The sequence below is a fragment of the Aotus nancymaae genome, unplaced genomic scaffold (assembly GCF_030222135.1).
Source record: "Aotus nancymaae isolate 86718 unplaced genomic scaffold, 86718_ANA_hifiasm-v0.15.2.pri h1tg000019l, whole genome shotgun sequence".
Classification (NCBI taxonomy): domain Eukaryota; kingdom Metazoa; phylum Chordata; class Mammalia; order Primates; family Aotidae; genus Aotus; species Aotus nancymaae.
The window spans coordinates 32339398-32365713 of record NW_026988431.1 but is presented as its reverse complement, the minus strand read 5'-3'; positions in this window follow the sequence as shown (position 1 = coordinate 32365713).

The window sequence follows — 26316 nt, the reverse complement described above, 5'->3', positions numbered from 1 at the left end:
TGAAGCACACCTACAGGATATAGACAATGCCACAAAAGGGAAAATCTCAGAGTTATTGTCTTTAAAAAGATAGAGAAAGAGAGAGGGATAGAAAGTTTATTTAAGGAGCTAATAACAGAGGACTTCCCAGACCTAGAGAAAGACAACAACATTCAAGTACAAGAAGGTCATAAAACATCAAGGAGATTTAACTCAAATAAAACTACCTCAAGGAATTTAATAATCAAACTCCCAAAGATCAAGAACAAAGAAAGGATACTAAAAGCAGCAAAAGAAAAGAAACAAATAATATACAATGAAGCTCCAATATTTCTGGCAGCAGACTTTTCAATGGAAACCTTACAGGCCAGGAGAGAGTGGCATGACATATTTAAAGTGCTAAAGAAAAAAAATCTTTTATCATAAAATATTATATCCAGAGAAAATATTCTTCAAACATGAAGAAGATATCAAGACTTTCCCAGATAAACAATGGCTGAGATTTCATTAACATCATACCTCTCTTATAAGAAATGGTAAAGAGAGTTCTACAATATAAAAGAAAAGGACATTAATAAGCAACTAAAAATCATTTGAATGTACAAAACTCACTGGTAATAGTAAGTACACAGACTATAGAACATTTAACACTGTAATTTTATTCTGTAAATTACTTATATTTTGAGTAGGAAGACTAAAGGATGAACCTATCAAAAATAATAATTACAACTTTTTAAGACTTGGACAATATAATAAGATATAAATAGAAACAGCAAAAAATTTAAAAAGCAGGAGGATGAAATTAAAGTGTAGAGTTCTTATTAATTAGTTTTTCCTGCTTGTTTGTTAGTTTGTTTTTGCAAAATTGTCATCAGTTTAAAGGGTTATAAGATATTTGTGCAAGCCTCATGGTAACCTCAAATTTAAAAACCTACAAAAGATGCACACACAAAAAAAGCACAATATTAAAACATATCACCAGAGAAAATCACTTTCACAAAAAGGAAGACAGAAAGGAAAGAAAAAAGAGAAGACCACAAAACAACCAAAAAACAAATAAGAAAATGGCAGTAGTAGGTCCTTACTTATCAGCAATAATATTGAATGCAAATGGACTAAACTCTCCAATCAAAAGACACAGAGTGGCTGAATGGATTTTTAAAAAAATAACGATCTACTGCCAACAAGAAGCTACACTTCACCTATAAAGACACAAATAAACTGAAAATATGGAAATGGAAAAAGCTATTCCATGCGAATGGAAACTGAAAAACAGCAAGAGTAGCTATACTTATATAAGATAAAATAGAGTTCAAGACAAAAAAAAACTATAAAAAGAGACAAAGTCAGCATATAATGATAAAAGTATCAACTGAGCAAAAGATTATAACAATAGTAAATATATATGCACCCAACACTGGAGCACCCCGATATATAAAGCAAATATTCAAGCAAACAAGAGAGATAGACCCCAATAGAATAATAGCTGAAGTTACCAACACCCCATTTTCAGCATTGGACAGATCATTAAGACAGAAAATTAACAAAGAAACATCAGATTTAATCTGCATTATAAAACAAATTGACCTAATAGATGTTTACAGAACATTTCATCCAATGGTTGTAGAATACACATTCTTCTCCTCAGCATATGAATCACTCTCAAGGCTAGACCACATGTTAAGCCACAAAACAAATCTTTAAAAAATTTTTTTAAATATAATTTTATTAAGTATCTTCTCAGACCACAATGGAATAAGTAAAAATCAATAAGAAGAAGAACACTGAAAACTATACAAACACATGGAAATTAAACTGTATGTTTTTGAGTGCCCAGTGGGTCAATGAAGCAATTAAAAAGGAAATGTTTAAATGTCTTGAAATAAATAAAAACAGAAACATAACAAAACCTATGGAAAAGAGCAAAACGAGAACTAAGAGAAATGCTGATAGCAACAAGTGCTGACATCAGAAAAGTACAAAAACTTCAAATAAACAACCTAAAAATGGATCTTTAAAAACTAGAAAAGCAAGAGAAAACTAAACCCAAACTTAGTAGAAGAAAAGAAATAATAAGGATCAGAGCAGAAGTAAATAAAATTGAAGCCAAAAAATAGAAAAGATCAAGAAAATGAAGTTAGTTTTATTAAAGATAAAAAATGTATACAAACCTTTAGCTGGACTAAGAGAGAAGACCCAAATTCAAAAATAAAAATCAGAGATGAAAAAGGAAACATTTAACTGATATTGCCAAAATTCAAATGATCATTATAGACTACTATGAACAACTATATGCCAATTAGTCAGAAAACCTAGAAGTAATGGATAAATTCCTAGACACATACAACTTACAATGGTTGAGCCATGAAGAAATCTAAAAGCTGAACAAACCAATAACAAGCAATGAGATCAAAGCCATAATAAAAAAATCTCCCTGCAAAGAAAAGCTCAGAACCCCATCCCTTCACTGCTGAATTTTACCAAACATTTAAAGAACTAATAACAATTCTACTCAAACTATTCTGAAAAATAGAGGAGGAGAATACTTCGAAACTCATTCCATGAGGTCAGTAATACCCTGATACAAAAACCAGCCAAAGACACATCAAAAACAGAAAACTACAGACCAGTATCTCTGATGAACACTGATACAAAAATACAAAATATCAGCAAATTGAATTCAACAACACAGTAAAATGATCATTTATCATGACCAAGTGGGATTTATCCCTGGGGTGCAAGGATGATTCAACATATGTAAATCAATCAATGTGATACATCATATTAGCAGAATAAAGGACAAAATCATATGATCATTTTAATTAATGCTGAAAAAGCATTTGACAGAATTTAACATCCCTTCATCATAAATATCCTCAGAAAACTGGGTATAAAAGGAATACACCTCAACACAATAAAAGCCATATATAACAGACCCACAGTTAAAATCGTACTGAATGGGGAAAAACTAAAAACATTTCCTCTAAGATATGGAACAAGACAAGGATGCTCACTATCACCACTTCTTTTCAGTGTAATACTGGAAGTCCTACTAGAGCAATCAAAAGGAGAAAGAAATAAAGAGTATCCAAATTGGAAAGGAAGAAGCCAAACTATCCTTGTATGCAGATGATATAACTTTATACTTGAAAAAAGCCTAAAAACTCCACCAAAAAAAAAAAACTAATAATAATAATAAACAAATTCAGTTAAGTTGCAGGATACATAGACCAATGGGACAGAACAGAGACCCCAGAAGAAACACCACACATCTACAACCATCCGAGCTTTGACAGACCCAGCAAAAACAAGCAATGGGGAAAGGACTCCATGTTTAATAAATGGTGTTGGGAAAGCCGGCTAGCAATGTGCAGAAAGCAGAAACTGGACCCCTACCTGTCACCTTACTCTAAAATTAACTCCAGATGGATCAAAGATTTAAACATAAAATTTAACACCACAAAAACACTAGAAGAAAACATAGGCAAAACCATCCAGGACATAGGCATAGGCAAGGACTTCATGACTAAAACACCAAAAGCAATGGCAATAAAAGCCAGGATAGGTAAATGGAATCTAATTAAACTCCAGAGCTTCTGTACAGCAAAAGAAACCATCATTAGAGTGAATCAGCAACCAACAGAATGGGAAAAAATTTTGCAATCTATCCATCTGACAAAGAGCTAATATCCAGAATCTACAAAGAACTAAAACAAATATACAAGAAAAAAACAAACAACCTCATTTAAAAGTGGGCAAAAGATATGAACAGACACTTTTCAAAAGAGGACATATATGAGGCCAACAAATATATGAAAAAATGCTCATCATCACTGGTCATTAGAGAAATGCAAATCAAAACCACACTGAGATATCATCTCACGCCAGTTAGAATGGTGATCATTAAAAAATCTGGAGACAACAGATGCTGGAGAGGATGTAGAGAAATAGGAACACTCTTACACAGTTTGTGGGAATGTAAATTAGTTCAATCATTATGGAAGACAGTGTGGCAATTTCTCAAGGATCTAGAAATAGAAATTTCATTTGACCCAGCAATCCCACTATTGGGTATATACCCAAAGAACTATAAATCGTTCTACTATAAAGACGTGCACACGTATGTTCATTGCAGCCCTGTGTACAATAGCAAAGACCTGGAACCAACCCAAATGCCCATCAATGATAGACTGGACAAAGAAAATGTGGTACATATACACCATGGAATACTATGCAGCCATAAAAAATGATGAGTTTGTGTCCTTTGTAGGGACTTGGATGAATCTGGAAATCATCATTCTGAGAAAACTGACCCAAGAACAGAAAACCAAGCACCGTATGTTCTCACTCATAGGTGGGTGTTGAACAACGAGAACACGTGGACTCAGGGAGAGGAGCATCACACACAGGGGACAGTTGTGGGGGGTAGGGGAGAGACAATGGGGAGTGGGGAGAGACAAGGTGGGGGAGGGTGGGGAGGGATAACATGGGGAGAAATGCCAGCTATAGGATAGTATGCACCTAAAGTAAAATAAATAAATTAAAAAAAAAAACTACAAATGTGATATCACCTCACCCCAGTTAAAATGATTTTTATCCAAAAGACAGGCAAGCATAAATGCTATTGAGGATGTGGAGAAAAGGGAAACTTTGTACACCATTGGTAAGAATGTAAATTAGGAAACCCATAATGGAGAACAATATGGAGGTTCCTCAAGAAACTGAAAATGGAACTACTATATGATCTAGCAATCCCACTGCTAGGTATAAACTTGAGAGAAAGGAAATCAGCATATTGAAAATATATCTGCACTCCCACGTTTATTGCAGCACTATTCACAACAGCCAAGATTTGGAAACAATATAAGTGTCTATCAATGGATAAACGGATTAATGGATAAAGAAAATGTGATACATATACATAACAGAGTGCTATTCATTCATAAAAAAGAATGGAATCCTGTGATTTGCAACAATATGGATAGAACTGGAGAATATTATGTTAAGTGAAATAAGTCAGGCATAGGAAGACAAACTTCACATGTTCTCACACATTTGTGGGAGCTAAAACTTAAAACAATGTAGTTCACTGGGATAGAAAGTAGAATGATGGTTACCAGAGGCTGAGAAGGTTAGTGGGAAAGGAGAGAAAAAGTGAGGATGTTTAATGGTTACAAAAAAAAATAGAAAGAATGAATAAGGTACAGTGTTTGATAGCACAATCGAGTGACTACAGTCAACAATAATTTACTGTACATTTTTTAATTACTAAATGAGTATAACAGGATTGTTTGTAACACAGAAAAATAATAAATGCTTGAAGTGATGGATACCCCATTTACCCTGATTTTATTATTACACATTGTATGCCTGTATCAAAATATACCATGTACCCTATATATATACCATGTACTCAGAAAAATTAAAAATAAAATATTTAGAAGAAAATAAAAATAAAGAGCCAAGAAGAATAAAATTTTTAAAAAGAATATCTATTTCATAGATGGTGGGTAGAATGCCCATATACGCTCTCATTCCCTACAACTTTGCTAATTTTTTGTCCTGTTTATTAAAATGAATTATTCATAGATATGTCATAACTACTCATTCTGATCATGGATGTATCCAATTCTCATAGTGTTATAGAATTTTTGCATTACATTTTGCTTCTATATTATTAAGTGCATAAAATTTAAAATTATTATATATTCATTATGAGTTAAACATTTTAATATATAAAGTGAACTTTATTATCTCCAATAATGATTCCTGACTGCATGTCTATTTTATCTGATATTAATACAACTATATTAGCTTTATTCTGATGTTTTCTTTCTTCTTACCTTCAGCTTTGTTTATCCTTGTGTTTTACCTGCAGCTTTTATAACAGTGTAGATGAGTTTTATTTTTTATTCAATCTAAAGAATTTTTATTTTATTTACTTATTTATTTATTAGTAATGATGTCTCTATCTATCACCTAGACTGGAGTGCAGTGGTGCATCACAGCTCACTATAGCCTCAAAGTCCAGTGCTTAAGCAATCCTCCTGCCCCAGCCTCCCAAGTAGGTGGGACTACAAGCACACCACCACACCTGGCTAATTATTTTTCTTTTTAGAAATGGGGCCTCACTCTTGTCCAGGCTTGTCTCAAACTCCTGGCCTCAAGAATTTAGTCTTTTTTGTTTGAATGTAGTTACTGATATGTTTGGGTCAAATTAACCATACCTGTTCTGTTTCCTCTTTCTCTTCTTTTCTGCCTTCAAAAATAGCTTCTGAGTGTTTTTATTCAATTTTTGCCTCTATTATCTTGGAAATTATACACTGCTTTACTATTGTAATGATAACAGCAGAAATTACCACATGCATCCTTGAGTGACATTGTAAGTGTCTAATATTAATTAGTATTTTATTCTCTACCCAGGCAATACAAGCAAAATCATTAGAACTCTTTAGCTCCATTTGCATACCCTTCCTGACATATATAGCATTATTATCATGCATGTTAATGTTCTTTATATTTTAAACCTAATAATAATTATAATTATTTGACATAGTCATTGTTCGTTTCTATTTACCTACATCATTTTCACTACACTCATTATTCTATTATTTCCATGCTTCCATCTAGAATAATTTTCTTTTTCTGCCTGAAAAGCACCTTTACTGCTGGCTCTCCCTGTGACAAATTCTCCTATTTTATTTGTTTGAAAATGTCTTTATTTTCCTTCTATTCTTGAAAGACATTTTGACTAGTGAATTCTAGGTTGATATTTATTTTCTTTCACACTTAGATGTCATTTCACTGTCTTTTGGTTTAATTGTTTCTATTAAGTGGTTAGCTGTCAGTCTAATTTTTGTTCCTTTGAAAATAATCTGTTCTTTTTCCTCTGATAGCTTGTGTGTTTTTAGTTGTTTTTGGTTTTATGCATTTTTACTATATGCCTAGGTATAGATTTCTTTTTGCCTGGTTCAGGGTTTGCAGGCCACCTTAAGTCTGTGGCTCAATGTTTCTCACTAGTCTTGACAAGCTCTCTTCCATTACTTTCTTCTGATCTATTCTCTTGATCCTCGCCTTCTCAGACTCCAGTGACACATATGTTAGACCCTCTCCCTATATTTATATCTCTTATAATCTCTTCTGTGTGCCTTATACTTTTGTATCTCTATGTTTCATTAGGGCTGTTGTCTTCTGACCTACTTCTCCCATCCATGGATTCTCTCTTAAGTATGTATAATCTGATATAAAATCTATTCAATGAGTACTTTAACTTGATTGTTACATTTTTTTCAGTTCCATAATTTTCATTTGGCACTATTTTTTGCAGTTTCAGGTCTCTGTGAAAAGAAAATTAATCTTGCTTATCTCCTTATATCTACTAAACATAGTTATTTTAAAGTCTATGTCTGGTACTGTACCACATATTCTACAGAGCCAAGCACTGTAACACAGGTTCTATAAACATTATCTCACAATAATTCTAATGGTTTATTCTTTACAGAATAATAAACTGAGGCTTATCGAGATTATGCACTTACTAAAGAACAGAGTCAAGAACCAAACTCAAATATTCCAAACTTCAAAATTCACGCTCTTAACCATTTCATTACAGGATTATGATAGTCTCAAATATCTTACTAAGCCAGAGTCCAAATACTGAAAGATTAATTTATCCTACCAGAGCAAGATTTTTCTCTTCTAGTGATAGGTTCTTCCTCAAACCCCATCACAATCTCCATCCTGATTTTTTTGGGTATATCTTTCCACATTTACTAATCCACTCATTCAACACTTAATAGTATTTTTGAGTATTTATCACATGGTTCTAGGCACTAGAGATATATGACAAAGTATATATGGTTCCTGACTCATGGAACTTTCATTCTAGTGGGAGATAACAAGTAGTAAACATGTAAGCAAATACATCAGAAAGCAATGAAGTCAATGAGGAAATGGTCTAGAAATAGTACAGTAAACTTTCATATTGGATGTTGACTTTAGCTAGGTGGTCAGGGTAGACCTATCAGAGGAAGTGACATTTGAGCTACAAACCTGAATAAGAGACGTATTCCATGCAGAAGGAAGAGCAAACACAAAGCCCACATGTTTGAGAGGTAACTGGCATAGTTAAAGGACAGAAGGACATTGGTTGTGGCTGTGCCTTGTGAATAAAGAGAGTGGTAGAACATGAAATAGAAAAGTTGGAAGGAATGAAAATCAAGACATTATTGCAATATTTCAGGTAAAAGTGATGGTAGCAACTTTCATCTCCAGCCGTAAGAAAGTAATTGTGACCATATTTACCCTTCCACCATAAGTCTTTAAAAAACCAGGCAAAATATATGAAACAACTGTTTCCAGATATTAGAGAACAAGCAGCCCAGAACTGTGATTTGTGAAAGAGGGAAAACAGAGAAAATGAGTTCTGATACTCCAGCTTTTTGCCTGAAAACACATTCCAGACCACAAAGCAGCAAACAGCTCTCCAGTCAAGCACATGGTCTCACTGAGTTGAGAAGATAAATAGGAGTTCAGGGAGGTTGAAGCGGCTGAAAGTTGCAGGAAAATTTCAGAAAGGAGAGAGCTCTTCAGAAAAAAAGATTTCCAGAAATCTCCAGGAGACCCTGGAGACCATTAAAAACTATATTTTAAAGAGGCCCCTCCCTCCCTAGTTGAAACTTGTGCATGCTAAAATTTGAGGATCACTAATGAAGACCTAAGAAATCAGAATATTGACGAGATAGACATAATGTCCTTAAGGAAATAGGCTGCATTTCTTATTACCACCTGATGTGGAGATGAATTTTACTACTGCAAATATACACTAAATTCCTTGTTTTAACTGAAGACAAAAGAGGTCAGGAGGATCTCTTTTAACTTATGGAACTTAAGATTTCACAGGGTGGAAGAAAGTCTGGCAAAGACACTGTTCTTGACTCTGGCTTCTTTTTCGAAGCCATTACACTGATTCAGGTTTTAATCTCCTCAGCATGAAACATGTTTATTGGGGTAGATTTTTGCATTTCCCAGGTGTGAGTGCAAGCTTGTTTGCCTACTGGTTGGATGAGTGATTGAATAAATGAATGAATTAAGCCAATGAGACCAGGATCTTAAAATAAGTCATTTCCATCTCTACTCACATAAGGTTGGGTAAGGAAGTCAGCCTTATCAACTTCTGGTCTTTGAGAACTCCCTAGAAGCCCGTAATAGTTTATCATTCACTCTGCAGCCAGCCCTGTCTGAAGGCAGAAAATGACCCAACATTCTGCATGACCTGGCCAAGGCCACACCCTGAGGCAGGGGACTATAGCTGAGAAATTTTGCTTTGACTGTCATTATGCCAATGACCCAGCATCCTGTCAAGCTTTGGGATCAAATTTGGTTTTGAAAAGAGCAAAGAGAACAACATAATTTAAAAATCAAAGAAATTCATTTTAGTAGCAAAAGGTTAACAGCCTTTAGGAGGAACAATTTTTAATCACCCTCGTCTAGACTCTATCACTGGAATCACCAGCCACCGAGTGAAATATGGCCCAACTGCCGCCACCAAACAGCTCCTAAAGACTGTTGTATTTAATCATGTCTGTGCACCACTTATGGATTTTCATTATGATTCCCGATGCTGTTGCACTGAGTAAAATATTAATATCCATAGTAATGATGCATGAAGCTTGGAGTGTAATTTCTTCACTCTTCTTGTCTGATATTAAATTGTTACCACTTTATCATTTGTGTAGAACTGCACGTTTCAATTAATCTTTCCATATCAGCAGCCCTGATTAATATAGATCATGATTCATAAGCTTATCGTCACTATAGTTTTAACAGATCATTTATAAAGATCTTAAATTTCAGGGTCTGGGAGGTGCAGCTGCTGTGTCCAATGTTCCTCTGTATTCTCTGTTCCAACAGTGCTGCTATACACCGGCTGTCACCTCCTGTTGAATAATTAATTTCAGGAACCAAATTTGCCCAAGAAAAAACACCAGAATGAAGGGACTGGCAATTGGCAGGTCACTGGTAATGTTTGTTCACCTTTCCATGCCCAGTCCGGATGTTGCCTGCTCTTCATAGACCAGAACTGCTGCTTTGGGTGATTAACCACAGGTGTATATGGGCTTCTGCTGGCTGCAATGGACAATCCTAGCCAGCACAGCCATCCCAGGACAGTTGTCGAGATTTGATGGAGTGTTGGATAACTTCCCAGGCAGCTGCTGCTGCTCACATGAATCTACAGACCTCATCAGGTCTGGCATGGCGCCTGGCGCCTTATGCTGGTCCTGGAACACACAGTCTAAACTGTGTGCTCAGTGTAGGATGGGGAATGCACTGGGGAATTAGCAAGCAAGAGGTTTTGAACATTTGTATAAATACCAAGGGCTTGGGCCCTTTAATCAGAGGAGAACAAAAAGATTATGGTAACAACTAAAGTGGCAACATTGATAGAATTAAAAATCTTAATATTTTGTTTTAACTGCAATTAAATCAGGTAATTTTTAACATATTCTGAGTAAATTTGTGCTCTTTGGTTTGATCAAATTTATACATCTTTTATTGTACACCTTCTGTGTGAAAGACATTATCCAAAACCCTAAGGTTTGTGGCTATGTCTTCATTTGGGTCCCTCAGAAGCAAACTCTAGGACAAGAATTCAGGAGCAAGTCATATATTGGGGAGGTGATCCTGAGAAACATCACTGTGGGAGTGAGGAGGTGCAGTATGGAGGGAGACGCAGCAGCAGAGGATGTGTTGTTAAGTAAGGTGCCACTGTGGGCATCGGGGCACTCTGGGAGACTGTAGAACTTGCCTCCCAGATATCCCAATGGTGGGTGAGGAACCCAAGTTATTTATTTAACAAGTTCCTGTCTGTCACTAGAGGGACTGATTTCTGTGGCATTAACACTCCACACTCACTCCTGACTTGCCCTGCATGTCAGCAGAGTGATTCCTGCAGCCAGAAATAAAAGCTCTCAGAGGGAGAGTGCAAGGCATCACCAGAAAGCAGGCTTGACATTCAGAGGTGAGGATCAAGAGAAGAAAAGCAGAGCCAACACTATTTTCTACAAGGACCCTTTGGTCTCACGCATTTGTTTAACTCATTAATTCAAAAAGTGTTCAGATTTGTCCTCTTATCTACAATGCTCCACACAAGAGATAGCAGTCGCTGAAAAAAAAGTCCACTAAACCTGTGAGGCTTTTTAAAAAGTTATGTAAATAGATCTCACATGTTTTATTTTAATTAAAACACACAACTGTGCATTTATTCACTATTATTTTGCTGGTGGGTTAGAATCTTTTCTTTCAATGTGCATACACTAAAGGAGTCCTGCCTTCCCTTTTCCGTACAAACACTCACAATTTCTAGTTTCAGCTTCTATCAGTTACAGCAATAACTTAGTCATTTTTAAGACATCTAAGTGCAGAAACTTTGTAGATGTTTATGTTTCCCAATCTTTTACAGTGAGTTTGCCCACATGTAATTCAACAGCTATTTTTTAGTGACTCACCTTTATCAAATCCAAAGCATTCAATTTAATGTTCAAAGAAGCAACAATTCCTCTTGTCACACTTATCATCAGTTTATGTAACGTTTAATTCAGTTTCATGGCTATATTATTAAGCACAGCTATTATAAAACAGATTTATAAACCAAGAAAACACCTGGTAAAAGTACAGCTAGACAATGGATACCCAACAGCGTGGCCTCCTGTTGGTGAGCACTACTACTGCACCAGGCAAGTCTACAAGACTGACTCATCTGGTCCTCCTAGGTACCTGAGGATGAGTGGGGGACTGCTGTTATGTCTGCTTCACAGAAGAGGATTTCCAGGTATACTTGCTCAGGGCCATGTGGCCAGCAAGTGGCAGAGCTGGGTTTCTAACCCATGATGGCTGATCCTAGAGTCCCAGGTCTTAACCACAATGCCACACTGCCCTGACTAGAGTGACCTTTTAGCTGGGTAATAATTTATCTTCTACACTGTGACATTTTGAAAGTGAGGAAGCCACTATTGATAATAACATCCAACCCACAGATGTAAAACAGCACAGTCCTTGGTAAGCCAGGACATCTGGCCACTCTGTTTTTTAATCCATGAGTGCTCAGTGTGTCATGTGTCCTAGCCAGAGTGTTAAGTCAGGGGAAGAATTGGAGTGATGGGCAGTTAAGGAAGCTTCAAAGGCAAGGGAGGTACAGCACAGAGGAGAGGGCCTCACAAAGCTTACCAATCAAAATGGAAATAAAGTATGTCTACCTTAGTTATAAGTCTTTGTATATAAAAGTTATAAGTCTTTGTATAACACAAGTCTTTGTATATAAAAAGGTCAAGAAACCTTGCAAATATAAAATTATCATGAGAGCTAGGCACAGTGGTATTATACTTGTAATCCCAGCACTTTGGGAGGCCAAGGCGGGCAGATGGCTTGAATTCAAGAGATCAAGAATAGCCTGGGCAACACGGCAAAACCTCATCTCTATGAAAATACAAAATATAGCTGGACATGGTGGTACATGCCTGTAGTCCCAGCTACTCGGGAGGCTGAGGTGGGAGGATCTCTTGAACATAGGAAGTTGAGGCTATAGTAAGCCAAGATCACACCACTGCACTCCAACCTGGGTGACAGAGGAGACCCTGTCTCAAAAAACAAATGAGTAAATAAATAAAAGTATCATGAAAGTTCAGAGCAGGGAGAGCAACTTTTCAACTCAGGAATCAAGGAAGCCTTTATAGAGAAAGCGGCATTTCAACTGATCATTGAATACAGGTAGGTAGATTTGGAGTTGTAAAGGAAGAGACCTTCCAGGGGGAGGGGAAACAAAGCTAAGGTAAAGAGGCAGGAAGTCAAGGGGTACATTAAAGCTTGTTAAGTAATTCTGTTTGCCTGGTAAGTGGCTGCACATTATAGGCAGTGGGATGAAGGACTGGGAATTGCAGCCAACTCAGAAGTGAATGTCTAGATTTCCTTGTGATATGGATAGAGAGCCCGAGTATGTTTTTAAACTGGTAGATGACACAAGAAGCCCCAGAGCCTGGCCTGCCACTCTATAGGCTATGGAGCCCACTAACTGGGGTTCAGTCTTTCTCTTTCCTTCACTTCTCTGTGACCTGAGACAGGTCTCATCTCTGGGTCTCAGTGATGGCATGTGTAATATGGGGATAATAAATGGTACCTACCTCTTAAAATTGCACAGACTAAATTCATTTATACATCTATAAAGAGCTTAAAACAGTATACAGAAGAAGGGCTTTATAAGTATTAGCTATCATTAGTATGATTGAAGTTGAGCTTCAGACAGTTTAAGCTGGTGGCAGAAGAGGGTGGCTGGCAACAGGAGGAAAGGAAGAGAGGCCATGAGAAACTAAAGTGAGGAAGACCTGTATGACCTATCCAGTTGGCAATTTCTTTTCTCCTATGGTGGAGCTAGTAAACAGTGGACCAAGGGCCAGAAGCAAGGTGAAAGTGAGTGAAAGGATATTGAAGGGTCTCTTCTACCTACACTTCCCATGTTTGTGTTTGAGCCTCTGCTCTCTCCAATGGACATTAACTGACTCTTACCTCTGACTCTCAGGACCTCCCGTCAGAGCCCCCTTCCTGGTTCCAATTCCCACAAACCCCTGGGCTGGTAACCTGGCTGTGTCAAACCCAAGCACGAATGTTGTTTTAGCTCTTCATCTCCCAGTTTCAAGATATGTAATGTAAGAATGAAGATTCCTTAGTGCCTAAGAAAGGGATTTTAAGAGAGATTTAATAACCACATGAGACTTTGGGAAATTTTAACAACAAGAGAAAATGTATGTGTTCATGTGTCCATGTGGATATATAGAGACAGAATATTTATTTTTTAAAAAAGGAGAGCATCACTTGACACAAATAATAACACTAGAACAACCACAAACCTTTCATGATTGAGAGAACAATTCTCATTTGTTTCCAATGCCCCAGGATAAATCAGGGCCAATTTATCTACATTCCAGGTCTGAATTTCTTTACCCCCTCTCCTCCTACTTAAAAGATATCCAGCCTCAAACCCATCAAACTCCAGACTATTTGGGTCTTTTAGAATTATAATTTTGCTTCTTTATGTCTTTATTGCTCCTTTGATAGAGAAATTGAAAAAAAGAAAAAGATATGAAGGAGAACAACAAAAAGCTATAATTATGAAGATTCAATTTAATTTTAAAGCTTGTGGACAGAAAAGAAGAAGCCAGAAAAGAAGGAACTAAATTAATTTAGCAGAGAAGCATTGCATGAAATATTGTTGAAGTTTAATAACCATGCAAAGACAGATGATATGTGTGGAAAAATTAGTTGTAGGACCTCATAATAGTCTATTAATATTTCCTACAGGCGCAAAACGCTTTCCTGAATAATTGTGACAAAGTAATCTTTTGAAAAAGAGAGAGTTGAAAAAAGAATCTTCAAAAGGGGACAGTGATGATGAAGGCACTGGAAGGAAAAGGAGACTCTATGTCAGTCAGGAAATCTGCAGGTATGTTTGATGTAACTCATCACGGCAAGACAAGAGAGATCAAGCTCACAGATGACCAGAAATCATGTGGAGGGCACACACACGGGCACAACTGCACTGCAGAGCTGTGAAACATATAGTGTGGCTTTTAGAGATACCTTAGTTGATTTCATAGATCTTTATGAACATTATTTAGTATTCCTGCCTAAAAGGTCAACATAATTGAGTTCTCAGTCATACAGATGAAAAAACTAAGATGCATAACAATAGAGTCACTGGTTCCAGTGGCCTCCAGGAGATGCAGAGGGTAAAAGGGAGTACCCTGCCTCAGACAGTGCATTGGGCCTGGCTGCCTTCCCTTACCCAGGGAAATGGAATGGCTGCTTCTGGCTTTGTCTTCCCTGCAGAGGCCTAATCCTGCTTCTTATTTTACAAAGAGGAAGGCATCTGAATTCCTTTTTTTCTGATTTCACAGTAGAGATAGTTTATTTTATATATCCCAAACTCTGGAAAGTATTAGTCTAGTGAAGACTCAATATACTTTTTAATTAATTGGGTTCCATTTGGGGAAGGAAAATGGGGAAAGGTAAGGGATGTAATATTTGACAATAATCTATTATTTCCAAAGTGTGAAAATATATTACTTTCTCTAATCATCACAACAAATTTGCAAAGCATTATGCCTATGATGCAGAAGAGGGTTCTAATTTCACCTAGTTCTGGGAACTGGCAGAGTTAAGGGGTTAAACCAAACACACTACCCCTAGAAAAAGGTCTTTGCCTGTGAAAAGATTGGTTGGGTTTGTTCCCATTTCCCTCCTACAAAGTTCTCTCCTATCCTTTACTGACTCACAGAGGCTGTCTCTATTGCTGGAATCTTGGTCTCAATTGTTAAAATTACCTCTATTGAGGACATGGCTTGTGCTGAGGGACTACATTTCTTCCCTGCTGAGCATGGTCTGGCCCTAATTTAGCCTCTCCACTGCATAGGTCCTGATGACTCAGGTTATCTAGGATAAAGGTCATGATCAATGACAAGTTCCATTTATGAAAGGTCTGCAGGACTTCATGGACAACTGAGAGCTCACTTCTCCCAGAATAAGATAATCAGAATATCTGAAGCATGAACATATGAGATAAAATAGTTGAAAATCTGGCGGGAAGCACTGAAGAATTTTGGATGGTATAATGGATGGGGTAGGACTCCATTTATTACAAGTACCATCTTTTGGATAAGCACCATATTGAGACTTTTAAGGAGCAAAACTATTCCCCCAGGTTTCCACCTAGTGGTAGGGGGTAGAATAGGTTAATGCTCTTTTTGGTGTAGCCACATTGAGCCAATATATCCATGTATGGCTGGGACAATGGGACACACATCAGCACCTTCTTAGAGGGTAATGGTGGTTATGGCACATAATGTATTGGACTGGGTTTGATTGATATAATCACTGCCAGCACCAAATTTTAACTTTCACTTCTTTTGCTCTAAATGATGGGCCACACCAAGACCCATCCTCTCTACTTTGAGCTCTTCAGATGATTCTTGGTCCAACACATCAGAGTGGTGGCCATAGGAACTAATCCTACACAGGACTATAAAGCTTCATAGGAATCACAAAAAGCTTCATAAGCTCCTCTTCCCATCCCCAAGTCCTCTCTTTTCATAGAAATATTGAGAATTTTCCTTAGACTATAGAAAGCAAGGTACACCCCCAGTTCAGATTTGTCTCTGCAAATTAAGAAGTGGCTGTTTCAGGCCAGGCAAAGACAATAAGCATTCATTAGGAATGAACACTCCCAAAAGCCAGGTGACAGTCACATGGTATGTGAGATATGATAAAGCTTAAATCCTAGGAACTAATCCTAGAAGCTCGAGGATTTCTGCTAATGAGAGAGCAATAATAATATGGTTGTTTGAGACTATGTTGGGAAGGGTCATCCTTGGGGAGCCCCAAAGAGTCAAATCCTGATTTGTGAGTATAAAGTTCAAATGTTAAAGCCAAGACCCCTGTAGTAGTCTGTTCTCACACTGCTAATAAAGACATTGTGGGTATGAGACTGAGTAATTTATAAAGGAAAGAAGTTTAATTGACTCACAGTTCAGTGTGGTTGGAGAGGCCTCAGTAAACTTACAATCATGGTAGAAGGGGAAGCAACTATGTCCTTCTTCACATGACAGCAGGATGTAGAAGTGCCAAACAAAAGGGGGAAAAGACCCTTATAAAGTCACTAGATCTCATAAGAACTCATTATCATGAGAACAGCATGAGGATAAATGCCCCCATGATTAAATTACCTCCCACTGGGTCCCTCCCACAACAAGTGGGAATTATGGAAATTACCATTCAAGATGAGATTTGGGTGGGAACATGGCCAAATCAGATCATTCCGTCCAGCCCCTCCCAAATCTCATATACTTCACATTTCAAAACACAAACATGCCATCCCAGCAGTCCCCCAAAGTCTTAACTTATTCCAGCATTAACTCAAAAGTCTAAGTTAAAAGTACCATCTGAGACAAGTCCCCTCCACCTATGAACTTGTAAAATCAAAAACAAGTTAGTTACTCCTTAGATACAAGGGAGGGGACAGGCAGTGGGTAAATACACTCATTCCAAATGGGATAAATAGACCAAAACAAAGGGGCTACAGGCCCCATGCAAGTCTGAAATCTAATAGAGCAGTCATTAAAATTTGAAGTTCCAAAATGATCTCCTTTGACTCCATGTCTCACATCCAACATGCTGATGCAAGAAGTGGGCCCCCATAGCCTTGGAAAGCTCTTCCCCTGTGACTTTGCAGGGTACAGCCCCCCTCCCAGCTGCTTTCATGGGCTGGTGTTGAGTGTCTGCAGCTTTTCCAGGTGCATGGTACAAGCTGTCAGTGAATCTACCATTCTGGGGTCTGGAGGACAGTGGCCCTCTTCTCACAGCTCCACTAGGCAGTGCCCCAGTGGGGGCTTTGTGAGGGGGCACCAATCCTATATTTCCCTTCCACATTGCCCTAGCAGAGGTTCTCCATGAGGGCCCCATCCCTGCAGCAAACTTCTGCCTCAACATCAAGGTGTTTCAATACATCCTCTGAAATCTAGATAGAGGTTCCCAAACCTCAGTTTTTGTCTTTCCCACACCTACAGGACCAACACCATGTGGAAGCTGCCAAGGCCAGGTGCTTGCAACCTCTGAAGCAGCATCCTGAGCTGTACCTTGGCCCCTTTTAGCTATGGCTGGAGTGGCTGGGATGCAGTTCCAAGACCACACAACAGGGACACCCTGGTCCCAGCCCAGGAAGCCATTTTGATCCTAATCTGGGCCTGTGATGGGAGGAGCTGCTCTGAAGATTTCCGACATGCCGTGGAGACATTTTTCTTATTTTCCTGGTGATTAACATTTGGCTTCTCATTAATTATGCAAATTTCTGCAGCCAGCTTGAATTTCTCCTCAAAAAATTGGTTTTTCTTTCATATTGCATTGTTAGACTGCAAATTTTCTGAACTATCATGCTCTGTCACCTATTGACTGTTTTGTTGCTTGGGAATTTCTTCCGCCAAATTGCCTGAATCATTCTTTCTCAAGTTCAAAGTTCCACAGATCTCTAGGGCAGGGTCAAAATGCCACCAGTCTCTTTGCCAAAGTGTAACAAGGGTCGCCTTTGCTCCACTTCTCAACAAGTTCCTCATCTCCAACTGAGACCACCTCAGCCTGGACTTTATTGTTCATATCACTATCAGCATCTTGGGCAAATCCATTCAACAAGTCTCTGGGAAGTTCCAAACTTTCACGCATCTTTCTGTCTTCTAAGCCCTCCAAGTCTTTAGGAAGTTCCAAAGTTTCCCACATTTTCCTGTGTTTTTCTGAGCCCTTCAAACTATTCCAACCTCTGCCTGTTATCCAGTTCTAAAATCATTTCCACAGTTTTGCATATCTTTACAGCAGCACCATACACCTGGTACTAACTTACTGCATTAGTCCATTCCCATGCTGCTATAAGGATATACCTAAGACTGGGTAATTTATAAAGGAAAGAGGTTTAATTGACTCACAGTTCAGCATGCCTGGAGAGGCCTCAGGAAACTTACAATCACAGCAGAAGGGAAAGCAAATACATTCTTATTTACATGGCAGCAGGAAGAAGAAGTGCCAAGCAAAAGGGGAAAAAGCCTCTTATAAACCCATCAGGTCTTATGAACTCACTCACTATCATGAGAACGGCATTAGGGTAAATGCCCCCATGATTAAATTACCTTCCACAGGGTCCCTCTAAGGATACATGGGGATTATGAGAACTACAAATTCAAAACGAGATTTGGGTGGAGATACAGCCAAACCGTATCAGCCCCCATTATCTTCTTTACAGTTGTCCTTCTAGCAGGAAGGAGACACAGGACTTTTATATCTCATTCAATTTCTGCCATATTTTCCTATATCCCACTTCTTCATAAATGTTATTTTAGCCATGCCCACAATTAGGAACAGCATATTTGACCATACTCCCAATTTCATTCACCTGTTCTATAGGATCCATTAATTAATTCATTCTCCAGACACTGATTAAGCACCTGTGTTCTGTGCCTGCTCAACAGTTGAAATTAATAACATAGTCTTTGGGTTTCAAGATTATCTATCTTCATCTATATCTATGTAACAAACTTGCATGTTCTGCACATGTATGCCAGAACTTAAAGTAAAAAAATAAAAATAAAAAAAAATTTTAAACGTTTTTAAATAACATAAAGGCCCTCATTTTAACTAAAATATATAAATAGACATTCAAATTCACCATCTTTTCATTAGTCCTCTGATTATTATGAGGACTTCGGCTTTCTTGTGATAAACCATAACCAAAAGGCACAGTTCCTTTAAAGCAAGGCAAATCTTTACTTACAATAAAAAGCAATCTAAGAGCAAAAAGAGAGAGAGAGAGAGATTATATATCTCAGGACCTAAGACTATATTCAGAAAATTAGACACACACAAAAAAAAACTGAGGATTTTCCAGCCTGAAAATTCTTTATGACTAACAATGTAGAACAATACACATGTTAAATTATAAATGTATTAAACCTTCTTTACCTTTTCTTATTATTTTTTCCCATTCATCAGCCAGTTGGAAAATCCATGACCATTTTTAATTATTGTAAAATTGGAGGCCAGATATTTTAAGGAACATCTGTATTTTACAGACCCCTACCTAAGACATAGATACATAGCCTGCAAATAATCTGTAACTCTCCAGCTTCTGAAAGCACATACTTACTTCCACTGTTCTCTTCCTGGCCATTCTGAACTGCAACCCAGCTATGATAAACTGATGACACCAACTGGTGTTTGGAGCAGGGAACAGTAGTGCTCACAGTAGTTTTAATAATTAAAACTTAATTTAATGTAATCTGTCTTCCCTACTTCCTTGCCTTTCCTACCCAACCAGAAATGTGCACATGCTGAATCCATTTTTTCTCTGTTTCTCACTACTCCCCTGCTTTTTGTTAGTAAGTTAATTAGCTAGTTTGTTTATACATATTCTGATACATAATATCAGGAAATATTTTTCAAACATATATACCAACATCTGCTTTGACAACTTTGCTTATATTGGACCCCTCTTAGAAAAGCCTCCACCTCACTTCTTATGATCTCCCTTACTGACTTCCTCTTAATTTTCTTTGGTCTATACTGGAATCAAAAATCTTCCCCTTATTGTTATTTTTAAATATGAGACTATTTCTAGTGTTGCATCCATGTCAAGAGAAAGGAAATCTAGGAGTTGCCTACCAGGTACAAATCAATGCAGGTTCTCCATGCAGAAGTCTGCCCTTTCTTGTTCATTCCCACGGCAACACTTTTGCTACTGCAAAAGAACATCCTCTACTCTTTACTTCCCTGAAGTCTTCTGTTTCCAGCCTGACCTCCTTTAGGAAGTCCTGCTTATTCCAGACCCCCTTCTTCTCTGAAACCCAATGCTTTAATTAGTATATTCATTTCCTAGGGCTGCTGTAACAAATTACCACAAATCAGACGGCTTAAAACAAAAGAAATTTATTTTCTCACCATTCTGAAAGCCAGATGTCCAAACTCATGGTAACAGCAGGGGTACACTCCCTTCCAAGGCTATGGGAGAGAATCCTGCCTTGCCTCTTCCAGCTTCTTGTGGCTTCTGGTCTTCCTTGGCTTGCAACAGCCTCACTTCAGGCTCTCTCTTCACACAGCCTTCTCTCCTATCTGTGTTCTCTCCTCTTCTTATAAGGACCCCAGGTATCTGATCTAGGCCCCATCCTAATTCAATATGATCTTATCACTAATCTTACCTTGATTATATATGCAATGACTTTTATTCCAAATAAGATCCCCTTTTGAGATTGTGGGTAAATATGAGTTTTTTGGGAGACACCACTCAATTCACTACAATCATATACTGTTTTGGCTTTATTTTAAATCTGTTTGACTTGTTTTCAAAATAAAATTGCTGATTGTTTAAGAAACTTTTGAACCTCTGGTAGTAACTAAAGCAAGGATAAACTTATTAACTTTACATTTAACAGAGATGGAGAAACGTTCAGTTGTGTGTGTGTGTGTTGTTCTTTTAGTACTTTCACTCTTTTGTTTTTTTAAGGCAGGTCTCACTCTGCTGGCCAGACTGAAATGCAGTGGCATAATCACAGCTTACTGCAGCCTCAAACTCCTGGGCTCAAGCAAGCCTCCCTACTCAGCCCCCCGAGGAGCTGGGACTACAGGCATATGCCATCACACCCAGCTAATTTTTTCTAATTTTTGTAGAAACTAGGTCTCACTATGTTGCCCAGGCTGATCTCGAACTCCTGGCCTCAAGCAAAATCTTCCAGCCTTGGCCTCCCAAAGTCCTGGGATTACAGGTGTGAGCCACCACACCTGGCAGTACTTTCTTATAGAGGATTTTAAATTGTTTTCTGTGTCTGCTGAAATCTACTTCCTTGGAACTTGCTTTTCATTACATTGTGCATTTTACCTCATGTAACTTGATGCTTCTCCCTGTAGATCTCTTAATTTTATACTTCCAGAATCAAAACTATCTTCCTCATAATCATAAACATACCTTGAAATTGTCTGTGTGTTTGTCTTCAGAGAAAATCAGTCTGAATTATCCACAGAGACCCAGATATTCCCCACATTTCAGAGAATCTCCTATTTTCTCTCCCTTGAACCTATAATTACTCTCTTATTCCATCACCGTGAGCCTCCTCATACAGTGCTTGAAGGTAATGAAGATGGAGACAATGCTGTTTTCCTTCTCTCTGGCTTGGGGACATACTAAGCTTTTTTTTTTTTTTTTTTTTTTTTTTTTAAGAGAGATGGAGTCTTGCTACATTGCCCAGGCTGGCATCAAACTCCTGGGTTAAAGCTATCATCCCTCCTCAGCTTCCCGAGTCGCTGCAACTACAGGTGAGCATAATTGCACTCAGCTTTTACTAAGGATTTTTGAAAAGGGACACTAAACTGGAATGCCACACCAGCTCTGTCTTTCTAATTCTCATTTGTCCTCCAATATTTAACTCATATTCCCATCTCTCCTGTAAACATGCCCTGGTTCTTAACAACGAAAGTTGTCTCTCCCTCCTCTGTGACCCTCTTGTGATGGGTTTGTGCCCTAGCATTTAATACATATCCCTTCACTGGGAAACTACTGGGGACATATCTCTTTACTACCAGACTGTAAGGTCCATAAAGGCAGAGGTCATGTCTTATGATTACCTCCTGAACTTGCACAGCTTGTGTTCCCAACATGCTAAAAGGTGTTCACTGAAGCTTTGTGTATGTTCAGATATCTTTAGATGTAACTCCCCAAGCATGTTAGTAATTATAACTTCTATTTATAGTCCATAGCCAAGCCACGGCCAGACATGACTAAATGGACAACTGTCCCTGTGCTATAATGACTTTGGTAAGCTAAATAAAATAATTATATCTAAGACACATCTTAAAGGCAAAAGAAAAGTAGAAACACTGGATGAAGAAACTAGTAAATATATAGTCCCAAGAGTAAAAATTAGACCAAACTGAGATATTTTGTCTTAATTTGGAAGTCATTCCCATTCTCCAGCAGCACTATCTAAATACAAAAGGTCTGTAGAGCAAGAAAGCCCTGTGTTCAAATCACTGCTTGGACGCTTACTAGATGTATGATCTTGAGCAATTACATTCAACTTCCCTGAGTTTCAATTTCCTCCTCTGTAAAATGAGAATGATCACTTCATGGGGCCACTTGGAGGACTGAATTAAATGAGATATGTTTACAAATGAGAAGCACAGTGCCTGGCTAATAGTGGATACTCAACAAATGGCAGCTGTGGATGTTTCATCTTTCATAGACAAAGAAATGGCTCAGTTTCTGCAGAGAGCATGAATAAAAGCTGCTCTGTGAGCACTGCCAGGAATATGTCCTTTCTATGAAGTGGTTTAGTCTTAAATTTTATCAAACCTATCACTGGGGTATGGTACCAGGTTTGCATTTTTGTGTAACATATGAAAGATATTTTCCCAAAAAATAATATTATCAGCGATAAAATGTTTAAGTCTAATAAACCTAGAAATGAGAATGATGATGGAATAATATCCCATCTAGTCACTCATCTAACTAAGATTCCCCAAGGGCCTGATGTGTATGAGAGCCTCTGCTAATCACTAGGTGAAATGCACCAGACCAGCCAAATGAACCAGACCAGCCACTGCCCTCAGGAGTTCACTGTCTACTCAGAAATAAAAAAGAATTCAGTAGTCTTGTGTTAAGGGCCTGGAAGTGGCTGTAACTGACATCCATGGCTTTGTCTTCCCAGAACACAGTCTTCCTGCTTCTGGAAAATACTCTACTCTGAACTATATGGCTACCAGGGGAGCAGCTGTCATACAGATTCCACCTTGGTGTCAATTAGATTTGTTGTATAACAAAACACCCAAAAGTTAGAAGCTTAAAGCAACAACCATTTATGTGCTTATGAGTTGGCTTTTTGGTCTGGACTTATCTACGTGGTTCTTCAGATCTCAGCTGAATATACTGATGGCACTAGTGACCCACTAGGCAGCTCTGCTTCTTGTGATTTGTTGGTTTTCAGTTGGGGTAACAAGGATGACTGAGCCACATATCTCTCATTATCACACAGGCTAGCCCAGACTTGTTCACATGGTGGTGGCAGGTCTCTGAGAGAGTGGAAGTGTGCATGACCATTTGAGGCCGAGGCTTGGAACTGGCACCACGTCACTTCAGCTGCATTCTTTTGACACCCAATCAAGGACTAAGTCCAACCTAAATTCAGGTGGTGGGGAAGTAGACTCCACCTCTTGATGGAAGGAGCTACAAAGTCACAAGGAGGAGGGAAAGATCATGGCCACCTTCACAGTCTGCCTCCCTGGCCAAATTGGAGGGCATGTGCTCAGACTTGGCCAACCCTAGTACTTTTGATGCCTCTGTACCCTCCATCAGGCCTCACTTTCTTGGCTCAGGAATAGACATCTGATAACCACTAGATTAATCAAATATCTTCTTGCTCAGGACTTTTCCCTTTGGGGTCAGACAGCCCAAGTATCAGTTTGTCTCTGGTGGGGAAAATATGAGACTAGAGCCATCAACAATGTGTTTAGCCATCTCACAACTCTGCCTTTGATGTGGAAAAATCCTGCCATCAGCTGCTGCTGTGGTCTGAATGTTTGTGTGTTCCCCCAAAATGTACATGTTGAAATCCTAATTCCCAAGGTGACTGGGGCTTTTGGGGAGGTGACTAGGTTATGAGGGTGGAGGCCTCATAAACAGGATTAGTACCCCTTTAAAAGAAGCCCCAGAGAACCCCTTCTACCACATGAGGACACAGCAAGAAGGCACCATTTATGAACCAGGAAGAGGGCCCTCCTCAGACTTGGAATCTGCTAGAGTCTTGATCTTGAACTTTTACTACAGCCTCCAGGACTAAGAGTAATAAATTTCTGTTGTTCGTAAGGTACCCTATCTATGATACTTTGTTATAGCTGCCCAAACAGACTAAGATAGTTGGAAAGAAGGAACTCAACATCTGCAAAGAAGCAGAGGCACAAGAAAGATAATTTTAAGGATATGCCAATTCTCTGGTTAGATTCCTTGAGACCTAGTAGCCTATGCCTTTTCTATGATTACCAAGTCTTCTAATCGGTTGACTTTCTGAGCCAAGCTAAGTTCCCACTGAGGGACAACAGAGGCAGCCACATGGAAAAAAAGAGTGAGCCAGGGAGGGTACAGTGTTAGGACAGGTAAAGGTGTCCAGTGAAGGAAATTTCAAAACAAGGAAGAGCAACAGCAAACAGAGATGAGTAATGATAACCATGTCTGAAGCATATGAATGACTTTGCTGAAGGCTAGCTTCTAGAGGAGGAAAAGAAAAAGATGATATAGAAAAAGCAGTTGGATCAGAATCTTCAGAATCTTAATGACATAATAAAGACTTTGAACTTTGTTTTATACACGGTATGATATTTTAAACAGGGAATGTCACAGTTGAAGAAGAGTTTGAGGAGGATCAATTTTGGTATGGTTGGCATAATGGATTTTAAGGACAGAAAATGAATTTGGGGATAAAGCCTGCAACAATGAGGCCTTGAACTGGGGCTGAAGAAAAGGGGATGAAGAAATAAGGGGTATGCAAGAAAGAAAAAAAAAAGCCAGGAATTGGAAACAGACTGAACCTATTGACAGTGGATGGCAACATTAACAGCAGGGAAGGCTTACCATACAGCTAGGTGTTGGATCAGAGAGGGGGGATGTTTACAACAGCAGAAGAATTTATATGATACACTAAACAGGAGCACAGAAAAGAGGTTGGGGCTACAAGAGTTATTAATCAGTTACCAAATATCAGTGGAAGACCTCCTTTGTGTTCCACTGTGAAAAGTGCCAGGAACACCACCAATGCACATAAATGTCTTATGAACTTGCATTCTAATAAGGATTGTTGATGTGCTGGGAGCAAAATAGGTCTAAACTCACAAACACAGCATATTATATGGGGAGGACATGTGGTTTGATCCCTCATAAATGATTCAGAAAGAGAACTTGGAATTAATTGGCCCAAGCCTCCTCCCCACAAACCTGGGTGCTTTCTGCTAGTTAATTCCCTCTCACCTACCCAGCATCTCTCTTTCCTTTCACTTCCCCCATGCAATTCATTTATGGCTCCTGTTTTCTACATAATTGGAGAAAATTCAACATTTGTACTTGTCAATTCAGCAGCCATATTCAAATCACTATCAGAAGACAGAGTTACAAAAATCTCTAATACTTCCAACCAGACTAATGATAGCAGCATGAAGGAAATCCTTTGGTGAGCAGGGAAGAACACAATTCAGCAAGATTGAGGACTGAGGGCTGCCTCTTAACAAGATTTATGTCATCACTCTGAACTCAGGAATGGAGCAGATTCCTAAAGCAACTGGAAGCCAACTGGGAGATATCTGTTTGGGAGAGGCTGGGAGGCAGGTAGGGGTACCAAAGGCAACATGGACCAGGCAGAAATGGAATTCTATGCTTTCATGTCCCTTTTGTCTACCCATTTTCATCTTTATAGAACAGTCCCTTCCCTGTCCTTCCCAATTCCCCATTTTCTTTTCTTTTTTCCTTTCTTTAAATGCAGTCTAATCCTGAGTGTGAACTGATGTAGTTTGTGTGTTAGGGGAAAAAAATCTCTCTCTTTTTCTGCCCTTTTTTTTCCTTCTTCTTCCCCTGGCCCAGTTCATTATTTTTCTTTCTTGTCACTCAGTGTGATAGGTTGAACAGAAGTGCACAGATGAGCACTGAAAACGGTGTCACAAGGCCTTAATCTAGTCTTTAATGCCTGACTTCAGAGATGTCATTTATCTTCTAACTGCAGCAGG